Source organism: Diospyros lotus, chromosome 15 (genome assembly GCF_014633365.1).
Source record: "Diospyros lotus cultivar Yz01 chromosome 15, ASM1463336v1, whole genome shotgun sequence".
NCBI classification, from domain to species: Eukaryota; Viridiplantae; Streptophyta; class Magnoliopsida; order Ericales; family Ebenaceae; genus Diospyros; species Diospyros lotus.
This window is the reverse complement of record NC_068352.1, coordinates 1,598,916-1,616,575: the sequence shown is the minus strand read 5'-3', so window position 1 is coordinate 1,616,575 and position 17,660 is coordinate 1,598,916. Positions and strand designations below refer to the sequence as shown.

Genomic DNA, 17,660 nt, shown 5'->3' with positions numbered 1-17,660 from the left:
ATGGTTGAAGCAATGAAGAAAGTTGTTAAATCGGATGTGGAAGACTGCTGAGGAGAGGAGTCTGGTATCCATGTGGTACAAGAATGTTACTGGGGTGAGAAGGGCCTCCTAGTGCATATTGTCTTCGATTGAGCAAAAGGATGAGCAAAAGGAGGGGGTAAGGGGCATGAACAAAATGTGAAGAGGATAAAGGATATTGACAGAGGGTTGAAGAAGAACTCACAAAGATGTGCAAAGACATCTTGTCTGTCATTGATGACCATCTCCTCTCATCATCTTCAACCAGAGAATCAAAAGTTTTCTATTATAAGATGTGAGTTCTTTTTGTATCTTTTTTGGGTTAAATATATTCTAGTTCTCATGTTATGAGCTTTCCATGATTTTAGAGGCAGATGGATAATATTTGTTATGGTTGAGATTATTGGAGAAATTTACTTTGAGAGTCTCAACTAAGAAGAGATTAGGTCCTCTTTGATTGAATCTTTCAGGGGCTCACTAATCCCCAACAATTGGAATAATTGGTATATGCATATTGTGTGAATGTAGCAATTTTAGGACCACAATTGTGATGTCCATTGAGAAGCACAAACACTTCGGGAATGAGCCACATATTTTTTATAATTTTCCAAAATGCGCAGTACACTCATCCAAACATTGTATTAATATTGTGTGAATGTAGCAAGTAGGACCATAGTTTTGATGTCCATTCAGAAGCACAAACACTTTAGGAATGTGCCACATATTTTTGATAATTTTCCAAAATTCGCATCACACTCATCCAAACATTGTATTATTTTTTATTTTGCCCCCCAAATTTGGACACCTCTGTGAACATTTGTATCCATAGTGGAATCTTGCATATCCATCATTTGAACAAATTAGAATCACATTTTATGTTTAAAAGAAATAGGAAAGTTGAAAAGTAATTATAAAAGTAAATCAATGTAGATATACATTTATTTGGCTTTCCTTCTTTGAACTTTTTAATTCAAAATTCAAAAATATAGAATTTAAAATTTTTATTTGTTTATTAATAGACCTTTTTATATACAACACGTATGTGTGAAACTTGTAATAACACTTGTTTCTTCACTTAGCTATTTCATGTTCTTGGTGCAACTTGGTTGTTTTGCATTTTTTGGTTACATTAAACATACTTTGAAGATTTCACAAAAAATTATTTCAAATATATAGCCTGATGAGGAAAAGCTTCTTTTTTGCACGAGCATGTATTCCTAAATCCCACAGTGCTTGAGGTGGATATACAGTGTTTGATAGATTAAGCATGCATGAGTTCGTGACATATATTTCAATTCTAAAGTGGTGATTTGCAATATATTCTTTATGGCATTCCAGGAAGGGAGATTACTTTCGTTACTTAGCTGAGTTTAAGACTGGAAATGATCATAAGGAGGTGGCAGATAATTCACTCAAGGCTTATGAGGTTTTACATTTATACTTCCTTAGTGGATTGCCTTTTATGTCTTGAGCGTCACTTCTTTCAAGGTTCTAAAATTTGTTCAGTGTACCTTTCTTCTCTTTGTTGTGGTTGTGGTTACCAGACTTGCAATATTTGTTGATATTTTATGCTGCAGGCTGCCACTAGTATTGCTACAACATATCTGGCCCCCACTCATCCAATCAGACATGGCTCTTAACTTTTCTGTTTTTTATTATGAGATTTTGAATTCCCCCGAGTGGTTGTTCTCTTTTCTTGTCTCTATTTCTATATTTTCCATTAAAGCTTTACATTTATTAGCTTTAAAAATTATAACATTCTGTCTATTGCTCTTCTTCTTCATTCTTGTTTTGTCTTTGTCTTCTCTGTTCTGCCTTCATTCTTCTTTTGGCTTCTTTTTTTTTTTTTTCAAATTTTCACTGTTTTGTTCTACATTGTGCATGGAGCAGTAGACTATTTTGTCCCTTGCAGTCTAAGTTACTTGGTCGCCCACCTACATAGGCCGAATTATTTATTGCGACACACCAAAGGAAGGATAAATCAGGATTTGTTGATAGTAGATCTGATGAAACTTATGTAAATATACAACAATACTTGTGTCTTATATTCTATTATTCTTAACTGACAGTTTTGATAATATAACTTATTCCATGTACTTGCAGGCTGACTTCCAGATGCGCCAACATGATGCATCATTACAATCATCAGCAGTTGGCCCAACAGAAGATAGTGACGCTGCCAGACAGCCCTCGCAGCCAGCTTTTGATGAGACATCATTATGGTTAGAGGTTGCAGGCGAGAAAAAGAAAGGTCGTGTATATGGAATGGGGTCAGAAGCATACGTTATTCCCGGATCTTATCATATGTTGTCACTATCGCCATCGCCTTCACAGTCGTCGTCTATCTCACTTGCTGATCAAATTCAACAAGCTGTTAGCGCAGCTATACAACCATTGACTCATCATTTGTCAGACATAGAAGAAAGATTACTACCGCCCTCAAATCCTTCGGATCATTAGGAGGATCCGCCATTGCCATGGATAGATATTACATTGTATTATTTTTATTGTTCATGGACGATGTGTTTTATTAATGTTGTATGGATTTCTTGTATGAATTTAATATTGTACTGATTTCTTGTATGAATTTAATATTGTACGGATTTCTTGTATGAATTTAATATTGTATGGATCTAATACTGTTTATATCAGGTTTTTGCATTATTTATACTGTGTATATCAGGTTTATATATAAAATTTTATAAAGATATTTTTTTTAATTAAATTTAAAATAGAGACGGATTTTGAGACAGAAAAAATTCGTCTCTAAATCCGTCTCAAATTGCTTCAAGAATTCCTCTCCAAATCTGTCTCTAAATCCGTCTCTGATGAGATAGAAAAATTCGTCTCTAAATTCGTCTCTGATAGAGACGGAAAAATCCGTCTCTAAATCAGTCTCAAACAGAGACGGAAAAAAACAGTCTCTAAATCCGTCTCTAACGTTTGTCTCTAAATCCGTCTCAAATAGAGACAGAAATAATCCGTCTCTAAATCCGTCTCTAACGTTTGTCTCTAAATCCGTCTCAAACAGAGACGGAAATAATCCGTCTCTAAATCCGTCTCAAATAGAGACGGAAATAATCTGCCTCTAAATCCGTCTCTGATCGGTCTCAAAAGCCGTCTCAAATTTACCGACGAAGGTTTTAGCTACGGAGCAAAATTCGTCTCTAAATCCGTCTCAAACTGTAAATCCGTCTCTAAATCCGTCTCTAATTGACTGTTTTCTTGTAGTGAACTGGGGTTGGGTTGCGAGTTGGTTTACGGCTTCTAAGTGCAAAACGACGTCGTTTTGAGAAATACAAAACGACATCGTTTTAAATATCGGTCAGTTCGGTTTATTCGGATACTCGACCGAGCTAACCGAACTGCTAATCAACCAACATTCAAACCGAACCACAACAAACAAAGCAAAATAACCGAACCGAATTGGTCGGTTTGGTTGGTTCGGTTCGGCCGGTTCGGTTAACCCGAAAATTTTCACACCCCTAAATTTACCCATGCCCTGCAACCTTCAAATCCCATACCTTCTGTAACTTTCTCCCATGTCCTGAAACTTCAAATCTCCACGCCTCTGCAAGTTTGAAAAGCTTTGCACGCATTGAGGGACGACTTGAGGCATGGCGAGGCAAGTGTGAAGTTGTGGCATGGGCCTATAAATAGAGATGAATGGAAGAAAATGAGGAAGAAGCAGAGGAAGCAGCTAGCAGCCATGGCTAGCCGCGATGGGAGCTGGGCAGATCGAGGATGGCTGGCGGCGAAGCTGCGATGGAGGCCGGTGCGGCTGCTGGCTAGGCCGAAGGCGGCCGGGTTGGCCGCGAGCTCTAGTGTGCGGCCATGGCAACCGTTGCGGAGCTGGAAGGGCGAGGCATGAGGGCGGCCGGAGTGCGTGCGAGGCGGCCATGCATGGTGGCGGCGGGCGAGGTCAAGGCAACCGATGGAGGCCAGAGAGAGTGGCGACAGCAGTCAGCGGAGGCGGGCTGTGTGCGTGGCCATGGCTGTCCGTGCACCGGAATAGAAGTAGAGGAGAGGAAGAAAGGAAGAAAGAGGGAAGAAAGAGGAAGGAGAAGGAGAAAAGAAGAAAATAAAGAAAAGAAAAAGAAAAAAAAAAGAGAAAAGGAAAAAAGGAAAGAGAAGAAGAAGATGTGCGTAAGTTGCAGGAGGTAGGAAAGGAAGAAGAAGGGGAGGAAAAAAAGAAAACGAAAGGAAAAAGAAAAAGAAATAGAGAAAATTTTTGAAAAAATCCAAAAAAATAGGAAATGAATATTTATTAATATTCCAGAGATTTTGGTCTAGAAAATGGTTCAAGCACGCGTTTTGGGAATATGACACGCATACCGAGGAAGCTGGACACACATACCGAGGAATTTTCAAGGTAAGTAAAATTCTCTAGAAAATTTCAAAAATGCAAGAATATTATTTTATGAATTTTTGTAGTGAAATATTTGAGAAAATAATTTAGAAATATTTAGTTTGAATTTATTGAGTAAAAATATGAAGAAATAGAGAGAAAAATAAAGAAAATGCAAGAAATTATGAAAAAAATAAATTTTAATACCTATTTAAATAAATATGGTAATTAGGATGTTTTGAGGCTTGAATTGAAGTGGCTGGTGCGAATTTTGAGGTTGGCACCCAAATCGAGGCGATGCATGGCACGAACATCGAGGTAGCCCGATAAGCTTGAGAAGGTAAATGGTACTTCCCAATTAAATTTAGTTTTATAGAAAAATGTTTAGTTTGTAAGTGATTTATGTTTAAAAAAAAAAAACCCGATTCTCGGGAATGCTTTCATCATATTAACATGTTCCGATATGTATCCATCACGTAGACTTCATACATGACATGCTATGAAATGCATATATACACGTTGATATTAGAGATGGAAAACGGGCGGGGCTGGGCCGGCCCGTTTAAAAATGGGCCAGCAGATTGCTAGCCCTAGCCCGGCCCTACACGGGCCCGCAGGCCAAACGGGCAGCAGGCAGTGAGCGAGAGAGGGTGAGGGGTGAGACTGAGAGCGAGGGGCGCGGGCGACAGAGGGCGAGCGAGGAAGAGTGAGGGCGACTGAGGGGTGAGGGCGGCGAGCGAGGGTGAGACGAGGGCGAGGGCGAGACGAGGGCGAGGGCGAGGGCGAGCGAGGGCGAGATGAGGGCGAGGGCGACAGAGGGCGAGGGCGAGACAGATGGTGAGGACGAGGGCAACAGAGGGCGAGGGCGAGACTAAGGGCTAGGACAAGCGAGGGCGACTGAGGGGCGAGGGCGATGGCGAGACAAGAGGCGAGCGAGGGCGAGGGCGAGGGCGAGACAAGAGGCGAGCGAGGGCAAGACAGAGGGCGAGGTGAGGGTGAGGGTGAGACGAGGGTGAGGGTGAGGGCGAGACAGAGGGTGAGGGCGAGGGCGAGACGAGGGTGAGAGCGAGGGCGAGATTAGCGGGCCATGCGGGCCAGCCCGGCCCGCCGGGCCAAGCGGGCCGGGCCAAATTGGCCCAACCTTAAATGGGTCAGGAAAATGCTGGCCCTAGCCCGGTGCCGGGCTGGGCCCCAACGGGCCAGCCCGTCAGGCCAAACCCATTTTACCATCTCTAGTTGATATCATTGATCACACGCATCGTGGTCGTAGGGAGTACGAACTAGCACCGCTACTTTACCGAGGGTGCCCCTATACACCTCGGCTTCGAAAGAGGTGGCCATAAAAATGGTAGGTAGCATGAGGGGTGCAATTGACACCTATGATGAGTAAGACATTGCATTCATGCACGAAATATGTTTTATGTACCCTTACTTAGATGATTCATCATCTAACTTGGGCTTTGCCCTGGAATATTCAAACGTTTCAGATGGAGATTATAACAGATATGAGGATGAATGAGGCATGAAATGACACTTAGCAGAGTGCATGATAAATGAAATGTATGTAATATAGCCCCTATACTTAAGTTCTGCTACTTTGAATTCTGGATATTTTGAAAGCATGAGGATGTATAAGCTTATTTAGGGTTAATATTAGTTGAGGACTTATGTTTTGTATTAAGTTATGTTAAGGAATGAAGATGTAAGAGTTGATTTATGATCAATGTTAAGATATTAGGTTCGATCCTTGCTTCCGCACTTGATGTGTATAATGATTCTCTTTTGAGAAAATGATTGAGAATTCTTGGATGTATTCGAGAAATGCTGTGATTTAACTTTAGTGTTTGAAAGAAAAAATTTATTGTCCCGGATTTATTCCAAATTATAACGCGCCTGAAAAAGCGAGGCGTTACAATTTTAAAGTTAACCAATTGGTTAAAGATGAAGATAAACTAACTTTAATTTGTAATTGTACCCTTGTAAATAAAGATAACATGCGCATTTTCATTTTTTGTACATACGTCTGAAGGTAGTAAATAAAGATATTTTCTCAATTGTATTAATTATATCTTCAACCAGAGTTTTTAGAGCTTCTCTTTATGGCTTTTGTGTTCTCTTACTTTTTATTTTTTCTTGTTTTACTCTCTTGTGTTGGGAGTGGTCCAGGAAGAAGGTTGACATAGTGTCACTAGGAGGGTGATTGTGAGTTGAGGTTGACACTGTTGGCTTGGCAAGGTAGTGTAATTGGTTGGATATAAGCGTAGGTGGTTGTACTTCACCATAGCTCTCTATTGAAGTTGGTGAATAACGCAATTGGTGGGGCTCATTGGACATAGCACATAAAGAAATAGAGATCTTTCCAAAATTGGGGGATCCTCAAAGGATAAAGTTACATCAAGTTGGCATGTAAAGTACCAATCTACATGGGCACAATTAAAGAAGAAAGGCAGCTACTCGACAAACTTAGTGATATATGGTAGGTAGGGTATGTCCACCACTAGATTTTCATAGAATTTACTTATCAACAAACTTAAATTATCAAATGACTGCAATTAAGTTGTCAAAGACTACCAAACAGATAATTTTTTATCAATTGTTGATGGTCAGAAAAAACATTAAATGGGACATCACTTGGCTTTAACTTTCTAATTCCATGAAATATAAAGACTTTTTATCTATTTTGTGATAAAAATTAAGACTTTTTATCGATTTTGAGATGGGAGTGGTCTAGGAAGAAGGTTGACACTGTAGGTTTGGCAAGTTCCAAGGCCAGGGCAAGGTAGTGTAATTGGTTGGATATAAGCGTAGGTGGTTGTACTTCACCATAGCTCTCTATTGAAGTTGGGGAATAATGCAATTGGAGGGGCTCATTGGACATAGCACATAAAGAAATAGAGATCTTTCCAAAATTGGGGGATCCTCAAAGGATAAGGTTACATCAAGTTGGCATGTAAAGTACCAATCTACATGGGCACAACTAAAAAAGAAAGGCAGCTACTCGACAAACTTAGTGATATATGGTAGGTAGGGTATGTCAACCACTAAATTTTTCAATTCCATGAAATATAAAAACTTTTTATCTATTTTGTGATGAAAATTCAACCTTTCCTTCATTTTGGAATAGACCGTCTTACATCTTTTTAGCAACCAAACAATCTTTTGTGAGAATCTCATTCTTACAATTGAGAGTATATTATGTCATGCTTGTGTTGTGTAAAAAAAAAAATTAAGTTTTAAAATTTTTTTTTGTAAAAATCTCATTTTGAGAAACAACTTTGTGAGAATCTCATTTTGAGATAACAGGTAGCCCCATTTTCTTCATATGTAACAATCAAATAATTTTTTGTGGGAATCTTATTTTCATCCATATTCTCTAGCACTCTATGATTATTAAATATTTTGATAATTTTTTTAATTTACAATTTTTATGGTAATATTTTTTGTAATCATAATCAGTGAAATTTTCTTTTTTATTGATAAAATAAAAACAATTGGATAATCAATTTTGTTTACATGGCTATAATGGAACAACTTTTGTGGCTACAAAAAGGTAGCCCATCACAGCTGCTCAGGCTCCTTTTTTTTCATCTTTAAAATTTAGGAAATATTTAAAGGATGGGTTGGTTTAAAATTTTAAATATTATTTTTAAGATAAGTGTTTCAGAATTAGAGTTAAAAATATATATATTTTTAAAAATAATATTATGTCTTTAAATTATTTAATATTAAAAATATAACCCATGTTATACATGCGGAAGTAAATAAATAAAAAATTCTGTGTGATGGCAATTAATAATTATAGTTTAATTTTTATTTTTTTAGAAAAAAATTAAAGATAGATAAAATTTAGTATAGCGATAAAATTATATTTATTATGAGTTTAGAGGTTACGAGTTAAAATTTTAATAATAAATTAATTTTGATTTTTTAAAATAAAATATATGAAAAATATTTTAAAAATTCACTCTATTGATAAGATTTCTTTAACAAGAAAGTATTTTATTTATTTCTATAATAACAAAGGGGTGGTCTGTGCAGAAAAAAAAAAAATTAAGTGAGATAATTTTGATTTTTCCAAATTTGCATGGGAATCCCCAAAGGGGGGCAGGATTGGACTCATGGGTTGTCAGGTGGGCCCCGCATTTGGTTTGATGGAAGGCCAATCAGTGGTGGGGAATTCACGTCAATAATTCTGAAGAATTAATTGAGCCTGGCCCATGCAATAGCGATTTGGGATCTTTCTAATGGGGATTGGGTTCTTTGTGATTACAGACCTGACCTGGTTTTGCTTATTTATCATTATTAATTTTGGACTTTTGTCATTTTTTTTTGTTAATATAACTCTTATTTATTGAAAAAAGAGACAATAACTATATAAATTTAATTTTTTAGAAAATTTTTAAATAAAACGAGCTTTATTATAGTGGTAAATTTGTTTTAAAAGTCAACTACGGTGTAGAGATGTTCATAAGTTTAAATCTTATTAATATAATTAATTTTTATTTTTTTAAGCAAGCTACATAAATGGTATATTTAAAAAAAATACTTTACTGGCAATATTTCATAACACCAAGACCTATTTTTAGCTTTTATAATAGTATAAATAACAGATTAGTTATAACTATGTCTTATTTACTTGTCTATCTAATTATACTTTTAGCGACAATTATTGTCAAAGACACAAAATAAAATATTTAACAACATTTAATAATTTTTACCTCCAATAATTATTTTGACTCTAATTATCTAAATTTAAGAGATAAATTTATTATAATTTAAAAAATAAAATTTTAAAAAAAATAAAAAAGAGAGCTAGAAGTGTGGTTTTCTCCCTCCATTATTATTCTTGGCCTCTAGTAAGTGGTGGGATCATGAAGTCAAAAGCAAAGCCAAAATGGATAAAAAGTCACGTTCAATTAGTTTTGGTTTAAATTGGCTTCTCCACATATGTTTGTGTTGTGTGGATGGAGATGACTATCATTGTCATGTAGACTATTCACAATTAACATATTGTGAGTATTTAGGGTTGAGAGTTAATCAAATATTAAGGATTGTTTTTATAATTGTGATTATTTAGGGTTGAGAGTTAATTGTAAATTAAGGGTTGTTTTCATATTCTTGCATGCTCTTGATACACAATAATTGTGAAGGGAGGTATGTCATTTTTTAGATGTGAAATTTATATTGTTTATACTTGTTGCTTGAGAATGATGGTTGGCCTCTCCCTTTGATTACTATTTGGCTATATGACAAATAGTATTAGAGCTAGATTAGTGGGAGCACAATAGGTGTGCATTGGATGGTTGGAGTGTCGAGTGAGGGCATGCATCTTTAAAGCTTCTATAAGAAAAGGCAAATAGGCTGAAGGCATGGGCGGATCCAAAGGGCGGTTGGCCAACCTCAGCTCAATGTCCACTTGTTCCCTAGATCTACCCTTTTCAGCCTTTTGCCCTCTGCCCGTCTCACGTTACCCACTGTCCACCTATTTCTTGGATCTGCCCCTACCTAAAGATGTTTCACGCCATGCACTCCCAAGTGGAATGCATGGGTAGAGGACACTCAATGTTGATTTCGTTGCTTAGCTAGAAGGGTAGGAGCACGCCGGGTTGGGTGGGGAAAAATGGCATAGATTGTGAGTGCCCCAGTATTGATGGTTGGCCATGCAATGAGGGTTGTCACCATATTCCTTTGGGATGCTAATATATATCGATTGGTGGATTAAGATATGCTACCTTTCAAATGCAAAATTTATATTTATGCTTGTCGCCCAAGGAGAATGGTTGGCCCATCTTTCAAGTCCTCAATTATGGAGTCGCTCCACATGAGAATTTGCTTGTGAGAGACATATGGATAGGCTAAGTTTTTGACCAAGGGAAAACACTTAGCCTCACTGGTTATTTAACATATATAATATCGAGTATTCAAATTATTTCTAACTTGCTTGCATGTTATTAAAATATTTTGAGAGAAGTATAGAAATTCATTTAAAATTTAGTATAATATTTTCTTTTTATTAGATTTATTGTTAAACTATCTAAACTTACTTAGATCGGCTTCTTTTTTTTTTTTTTTTTTAAATTTCACAAAGACTTATAAGGTTTTAGGTCTTAATTTTGTCAGTGTTAAACTATCCCAATATTTCTAAAATGACATTTGTCACACCTTGTATCATAATATACTTTTAAGATATTTAATGAAAAACAAAATTCATATTTTGTGGTTAATCATGAATTTTAGGAGGCTTAATTAATTAATTAAATTGAGTGTTCATCAATTAATAATGAATTTTGAAATTGATTAAACCAAAGGAATGACAGATAATTCAAATCAATAAAGAGGTTGACAAAGGAAAATTCTATCCGTAGCCCGATAAATTACTCTTCACAGTCCACTCAAGGTAAAATTTTACTTTTCTCTTTACAACCACTATAATTACTCTTTACAACCCATAAATTTTCAAATATGCCCTCACAACCACGCCATTTCTCACGTTCTTCAAACAAACCCTAACAATCGCCGACCAGAGTTTTGCAAAGAAGAAATCCACACTACAAAATTAGGTATGCCTTAAATCTCTTGCTTTTTAATTCTTCAATTATCTCACCAAGTTGGTTCGATAATGGTGGCATCGCCATCTACCGCGATGGTGGCAGCCACGATTCGGCCACCACCATCGTGGCCTTCGTCAGCCGTGATGCCGCAACCATCGCAGTTGACGAAGGCCGCGATGCTGCCATCATCGCTGGGGTGGGGGGGAGGTCACGGTGCGGGGGTCCGAACTCGGTTTCGAGTGTCTCAAACCCGTGTTGGAGAAACCCGAACGGGGAATTTATTAATGTATTTATTTTGTATTTTTTTAATTTTGGGCCTTTTAATTTTTTTTACTCTTTTTTTTTAAATATCATTGATTTCATATTATTCTCACACATATATTTTTTATTTTTCATATTAATTATATTTTTACACTTCACATTTTTAATAAATCTAATTGTTGTTAATCTTATTATAAACAATTTTATTTGTCATCTTTTCTTTTTCATGCATTTAGACATTTAATATAACATTCTTATATGAATTAAATTAATTTTGTAATAGATTATTATTATTTTAAAAATGACTGATATAGTACATTCATTTATAGGTATGGCACATACTTGAGGGAAAGGAGTAGAGGGAACTCGCTCATCTTCATCTCGATCGTCAATGTCCGATAACTTCCACAAGAATGAGAAGAGTAGAGGGTCATGATGGTCGTTTTGTAGCTAATACATCTATCCCAGAGTTAGTGACGCGCATTTCTAAGCAGCTAGGTACTTTGGACTCATCACCTCCTAATGCTCTAGAACAACCATCTATTAGTGTTCCGAAGCAGCCATCTACTACTGCTCTAGACGATATTACTGGACCATTTTTGGAAAGCCCTGAAGATTTATCTATTTTAAAGAGTTTTAAAAATCATGTTGTTGTTAGCATATGGACTGAGAGGTAAGTTTCATTAAAAAATAGATTATGAAAATAATTTTATATTTAAATTAATTATTATAATTTTATTAATTATTTTATTATTTTTTGTAACAGGAAAGAGGTATATTGAAGTGCTATAGCCATGGACAAAGAATTCCTAATTGGCCATTGGCAAATCAACAATGTATTCATGATGTTGTCGTAAGATCTCGGTTGACACCTTTAAAAGAATGCACGTATCAGTTTGTGAATTCTACAGTCGTGTCAGCCTTTTCGTAGAGATGGCAGCCAAAGACTAACACATTTCATCTACCATTTGGTGAGATGACAGTCACGCTAGATGACGTTGCTACTATTTTGAAGATACTAGTTGTTGGCAACCCTGTATCAGTCCCTTATTTGACAGGTAATGAACCTCAGAACTTACAATGTCATTTACTTGGGGTCTTACTAGTAGAAGCAGCAAGCCAGATAACGGCAACTCGGGGACCTTATGTGAAATTAGATTAGCTGAGAAGAACGTTTATGAACGTACTAGATTCAGCTCCGGATGAAAAGATCTACAATGTCAGTAGGGCGTATTTGTTATTTTTATTAGGTTGTATATTATTTATGGATAAGAGTGGTACCATGATTTCGGTTTCCTATCTTGCATTATTGGAATACTTAAGTGTATCTGGTACGTATGCATGGGGGGCTGCTTGTTTGGCATATTTATATAGGCAGCTGGGTATCGCGAGTAGAAGAGATGTCAAGGGAATATATGGATATTTGACATTATTTGAGGTAATCATTTAAATTTTATTATTCTATGCACATATTTGACATCTTTTAATATATCTTAACAATTATTCATATTAAATGTACACAGGCTTGGATATACGAACATTTTCCATTGACTAGAAGTAAACATAACTTAGCATATACTGACGAGTTGCCTAGGGCTCACCGTTAGCTTCCCGTTCGTGAGTATGATTCTGTGCAATCTTTGCGAGAGCAACTTGATGACTTAACTGAAGATCAGGTACTTTGTTCGCACATCATATTTTGCAACTTAATATAGCTTGTCATTGAAATTTTGAAACACGTGCAAATCATATGGACACTATATAAGAGGCATCGTGCACAACACCCATTGCATGAGATTGCGTTTTTCTTCGGATGTCTTAAGTGTGGAGGCATAATAGAGCCATATCATCCGGAGAGGATTTTGCGACAATTTGGGTATGTGCAGAATATACCTCCACCTCTATTATCCCTTGTTAAAGCCAAGTGGGGTACAACTACGTCAACATATAAGGTAATTTATAATTTTATCAATAATAGTTGGACTCATTAGGATTTTCACTCATTGCCAGCACACCGACGGAGTGGACGTGCCAGAGTGCCATGGGAGTACAGTGATGACTACTTAGCGTGGTATCATCGCATTACACATCGAGTTATACAAAACCTTGCAAATATATCCAAGTTTGACAGAGGCACTACAAAAAAAAAAAAAGTTTTTTGCGGTGGTTTTCAAAACTGCCACAAAACATGGTTTTTTGTGGCGGTTTTTCAACCGCCGCAAAATATGTTTTTTACGGTGGTTTATCTAATATTTTGCGGCGGTTTCAAAAAATCACCGCAAAATTAATTAATTAAAATTATAAAATTAAATTTAGTAGCGATTTTAAAAAACTGTCGCTAAACTCAATAATAAAAAATTATATTTAGCGGCGATTTTCGCAAAATTGCAGCAAAATTCATTAATAAAAAAATTTAAAAAAATTAAATTTAGCGGCAGCTTTTAAAAACCGCCACAAAATTTAATGATAAAAAATCAAAAATTAAATTTCGCGGCAGTTATAGAAAATCGCCACAAAATTCAATAATAAAAAAAAATCAAAAATTAAATTTAGCGGCGATTTTATTGAAATCGCGGCAAAATTTAATAATAAAAAAATTAAAAAAATTAAATTTAACCAAGTCGTCGCAAAATTAAATAATAAAAAAATTAAAAATTAAATTTCGCAGCGATTTTTAAAAATCGCCACAAAATTCAATGATAAAAAAATCAAAAATTAAATTTAGTAATAAAAAATAAATAATTTCAAAATTCAATAATAAAAAAAAATTCACTTAATAAAAAATTAAATTTCAAAAAAAAAATTAATAATTTCAAAATAAAATTAAATTAAAATTTACAAAATAATCTGAAATTTTTTATTTTTTAATCAATTAATTTATTTAATTTCATTCAATTAAATTAAATAATTTATTTATTTTAAATTTATCAATTAATTTATTTATTTTAAATTAATTTATCAATTAATTTATTTTATTTAATTCATTGGTTTAAAACATTTTATGTTCAATTAATTAAGTTAATATGTTAACTCTTTTTTAGGTGTTTTGACAATTCAATTAATTAATTTAATTTAATTCAATTCAATTAAAAATAAAATTATTTTTTATTTTATTTTATTTGGGGCTAAGTGTAATTTGAAAAACTTGAGTTTGTGGGTGCAAAGTGAATTCTGAAAAATAGTGGTTCGAGTGCTTTATAATTAATATGCGCGAGTATATTACAAGGTAGCTTTGTAGATCAGCTAGCTTCGCGCGCGTAGGGGTGGTCACGGGATCGAAACTTGGGGATTACAATTGTTGGAATAAATTCCAGCAGGCGCGGTGGGCGGGCGGGCGCACGCATGGCCAGGGGTCGCAGCACAATGGGCGCGTAGGGGCGGGGGCTGGCGCTCTTGTTTTTGGCTTGCATGCGGCAAATAGCGGCGGTTTGAAAATTGCCGCAAAAAATTAAAAAAAATCACTGTTAAATTATTTTTTATAATTAAATTTAATATTAAATTCAATTAAACTTAGCTGCAGTTTGAAAACCGCTGCTAAAAATAGCACTTAGCGGCGGTTATACCAGCGGTTGATAAAATCGTCGTTAAATGCTGCGCGACGACTGTATCAGCGGTGGTTGTTAAAAATCATTTTTTTTGTAGTGAGGTGATCAAGATAGAGTGACCATTGCTGATGTAGTAAGATTAATTTTATAATTGAATTTTTTTAAATATATTATCTTTAAGTTTTCATATTTAAAATAATTGTGTCTTGTAGCGCATCATGGCATTACTATCTCCTCTTAGGCACCTTATATCATGTGGATCCACTCAGGATGTAAATGCATGGAAATGGACATGTCTTCAGGTATATGGTATTTTAACTACTTCTACTGGGTCTTCTTCTTCTGGGTCTTATGCATATACAGTATCTCATGGAGAGTCTTCTAGTGTGGTTCGAACACCGACGGTGATTACATCACCTCCAGCACCAATTATAAATCCACCACCTACAAGTTCAAATCCATATCATCCAGCCCCAGGCCCCCGTCAAGAGACAAGAAAAATGACTGATAGAGAATAAATTTTTGTTGTAATCTAAGACTATCTGTATTTAGTGTATTTGGACTGATAAAAATACTTTATTTATTTATTTTTAAGTGTTAGGATAATAGATTTACGTCATAAGGTTCAACCTTATCTATTTCTTTTCCAAGTAACCGTATGCTATTTCTATTCTATGTTTCTCAAAAAGTTAATTGAAGTGGTGCCTTGAACCTAATAATGATTTAAATTGAAACTCAATCTCAAATCATCCTGTAAATATAGAAGGCTTGTTCGAGACTTGTCAAGAAAGTGTACTAGGATACTTTTGTTAAAGCCAAAATGGCTGAAAGCTAAGAGAACAAATGGAAATGAAGAGAACAAACAAAAATGAATGAATAAATAGGGAGAGATGATATTTTTAATATTCATTTTATTGGGGTAACTTGCATTTTATGCTTCAGCTTCTTCTAATTTTTCACTGCTAAGCAAAAAAATATATAATAACTAGATTATAAATATATTATAATAAATATATAAATATATAATAACTCAAGAGAAATAACATTCATCAATATAATCGATAAAAAAAAATAAAACACAAATTTATAAACTTTAGTTATGGGTCAATTAAATCAAATACATCTTGTCTCAAATAAGTTTGTGAACAGAAGATTTACAAAACAAAATATTAGTGCAATATAATCTACAAAACAAAATGCGAAAATATACACAAAATATAGGAAGACTCAGATATGAACAACAAATCACCACTTAGGTAACTCCAAGAATAAGACCACTAAGCCCCAACGAAACCCAACCCCGAATCGCCCAACCGTCTTCTTATCTTTGTCAAAAGCATGGCTAGCATATGTAATGGGCTGGGCTTCTCCATCTCTTGAGCAAATGGGCTTATGCCCATTTCTCCTCGAAAGAGATAGTAAATGGGCTTATGGACTTCAAATTGGGCTGCCAAAAAGTGGTGATATGGGTTAATGTTTCAATCACGGGCTAAAGCCTATGAAGATTAAACTTGCCCGAAACATCATTATCGCCTTGGGCCTTATCTGGAAACACAACATAAGAATCATGTGCTAGATAAGTCAAAAACTTCCTGTGTTGCCACATCTTTATCAACTAGAGATAAAAATGCTTGAATTCTAAATATGTATGGCGTTTCCTAATCACGTGCATTATCACATCGATATCTGTACTAATTTCGTGCGACGGGAGGAATTGGTGAGCTTGGCTTAAGGAATACCTGACAAATGACATATGCAACAAAAATATAAATAACAAACGTATGAATAAATAACTGTATAAACAAATAAATAACAAAACAAGTAAGAATACCTGCACAAAATGATAGTCATTCACAAATCCTATAGTAATCATCCTGTGTTGTATTGCTGGATTGTAATACCCTAAGAGTCTAGAGAAGGGTAGTATATATCGAGAATAAGTAAGGAAGGAAATAACACTAGCTGGATACCTTTTGGGTTGAATGTAGGCAAAGAACTCCGGGGTTAAGCGTGGTTGAGCTGGGGAAGCTCAAGGATGGGTGACCCCTGGAAAGTTCACATAAGCCCATCAGAGTAAGTTGTTACAATCCTTTCTACCGCTTGATGCTGGATGTGACAGGTGGTATCCAAACTGACCTTTGGTGAAGGCAATCCGATGAGGGCTAGGAGTGGCATCGAGGCTTAAGGGCCTGAACAAGGAGCGGCTCCTGACAGGCTTCTAGGATGGCAGTCTCCAAAGGGGAGAAGATCTGGGACCAGTTGTAAGGTCACATAACGAGAACGTCGTGTGCTCAAGGGGGGGGGAGAATGTAATACCTAAGAGCCCAGAGAAGGGTAGTATATATCGAGGATAAGTAAGAAAAGAAATAACACTAGATGGATACCTTTTGGGTTGAAAGTAGGTAAAGAACTCCGGGGTTAAGTGTGCTTGAGCTGGGGAAGCTCAAGGATGGGTGACCCCCAGAGAAGTTCGCATAAAACTATCAGGGTAAGTTGTTCTGGTCCTTCCTATCGCTCGATGCGGGATGTTACATGGATGAGTGATCGATCTGAGTGGAAGTTATGTAAGACACTAGATCCCTGACAAATGCACCAATACAACATTATACTTTAAAGTAATTAAATGGCCCATGTCAGGTAAAGTCATCCAATGCTCGCACGGTGCAATGTCATCAAAGCAATACAATATATGTAGTAACTCATCCACATGCATGTCTGATCCATATAATTGCGTATACATCGCACAAAAAGATTATAACTCTCAAATCAGACTAAAACGAATATCTCTCCAACTTTGCTCACTCATACCAAGTAACCCTGCTATCGAGCGAAATCCACAATGTCCATATGATTCTACATTAATAATACTATGCACGAATGGTTGTATTTGTGGTGGGAACAATCATCATACCCCTTGAGTCGGTCAGTGTTTTTGTT

The 17,660-nt window shown here is 35.8% G+C and overlaps 1 pseudogene; it reads left to right on the top strand.

Annotated features, from left to right (window-relative positions):
* On the top strand, positions 1-2,478 carry LOC127792261 (14-3-3 protein 7-like; annotated as a pseudogene).
* The last annotated feature ends 15,182 nt before the right edge of the window (positions 2,479-17,660 follow it).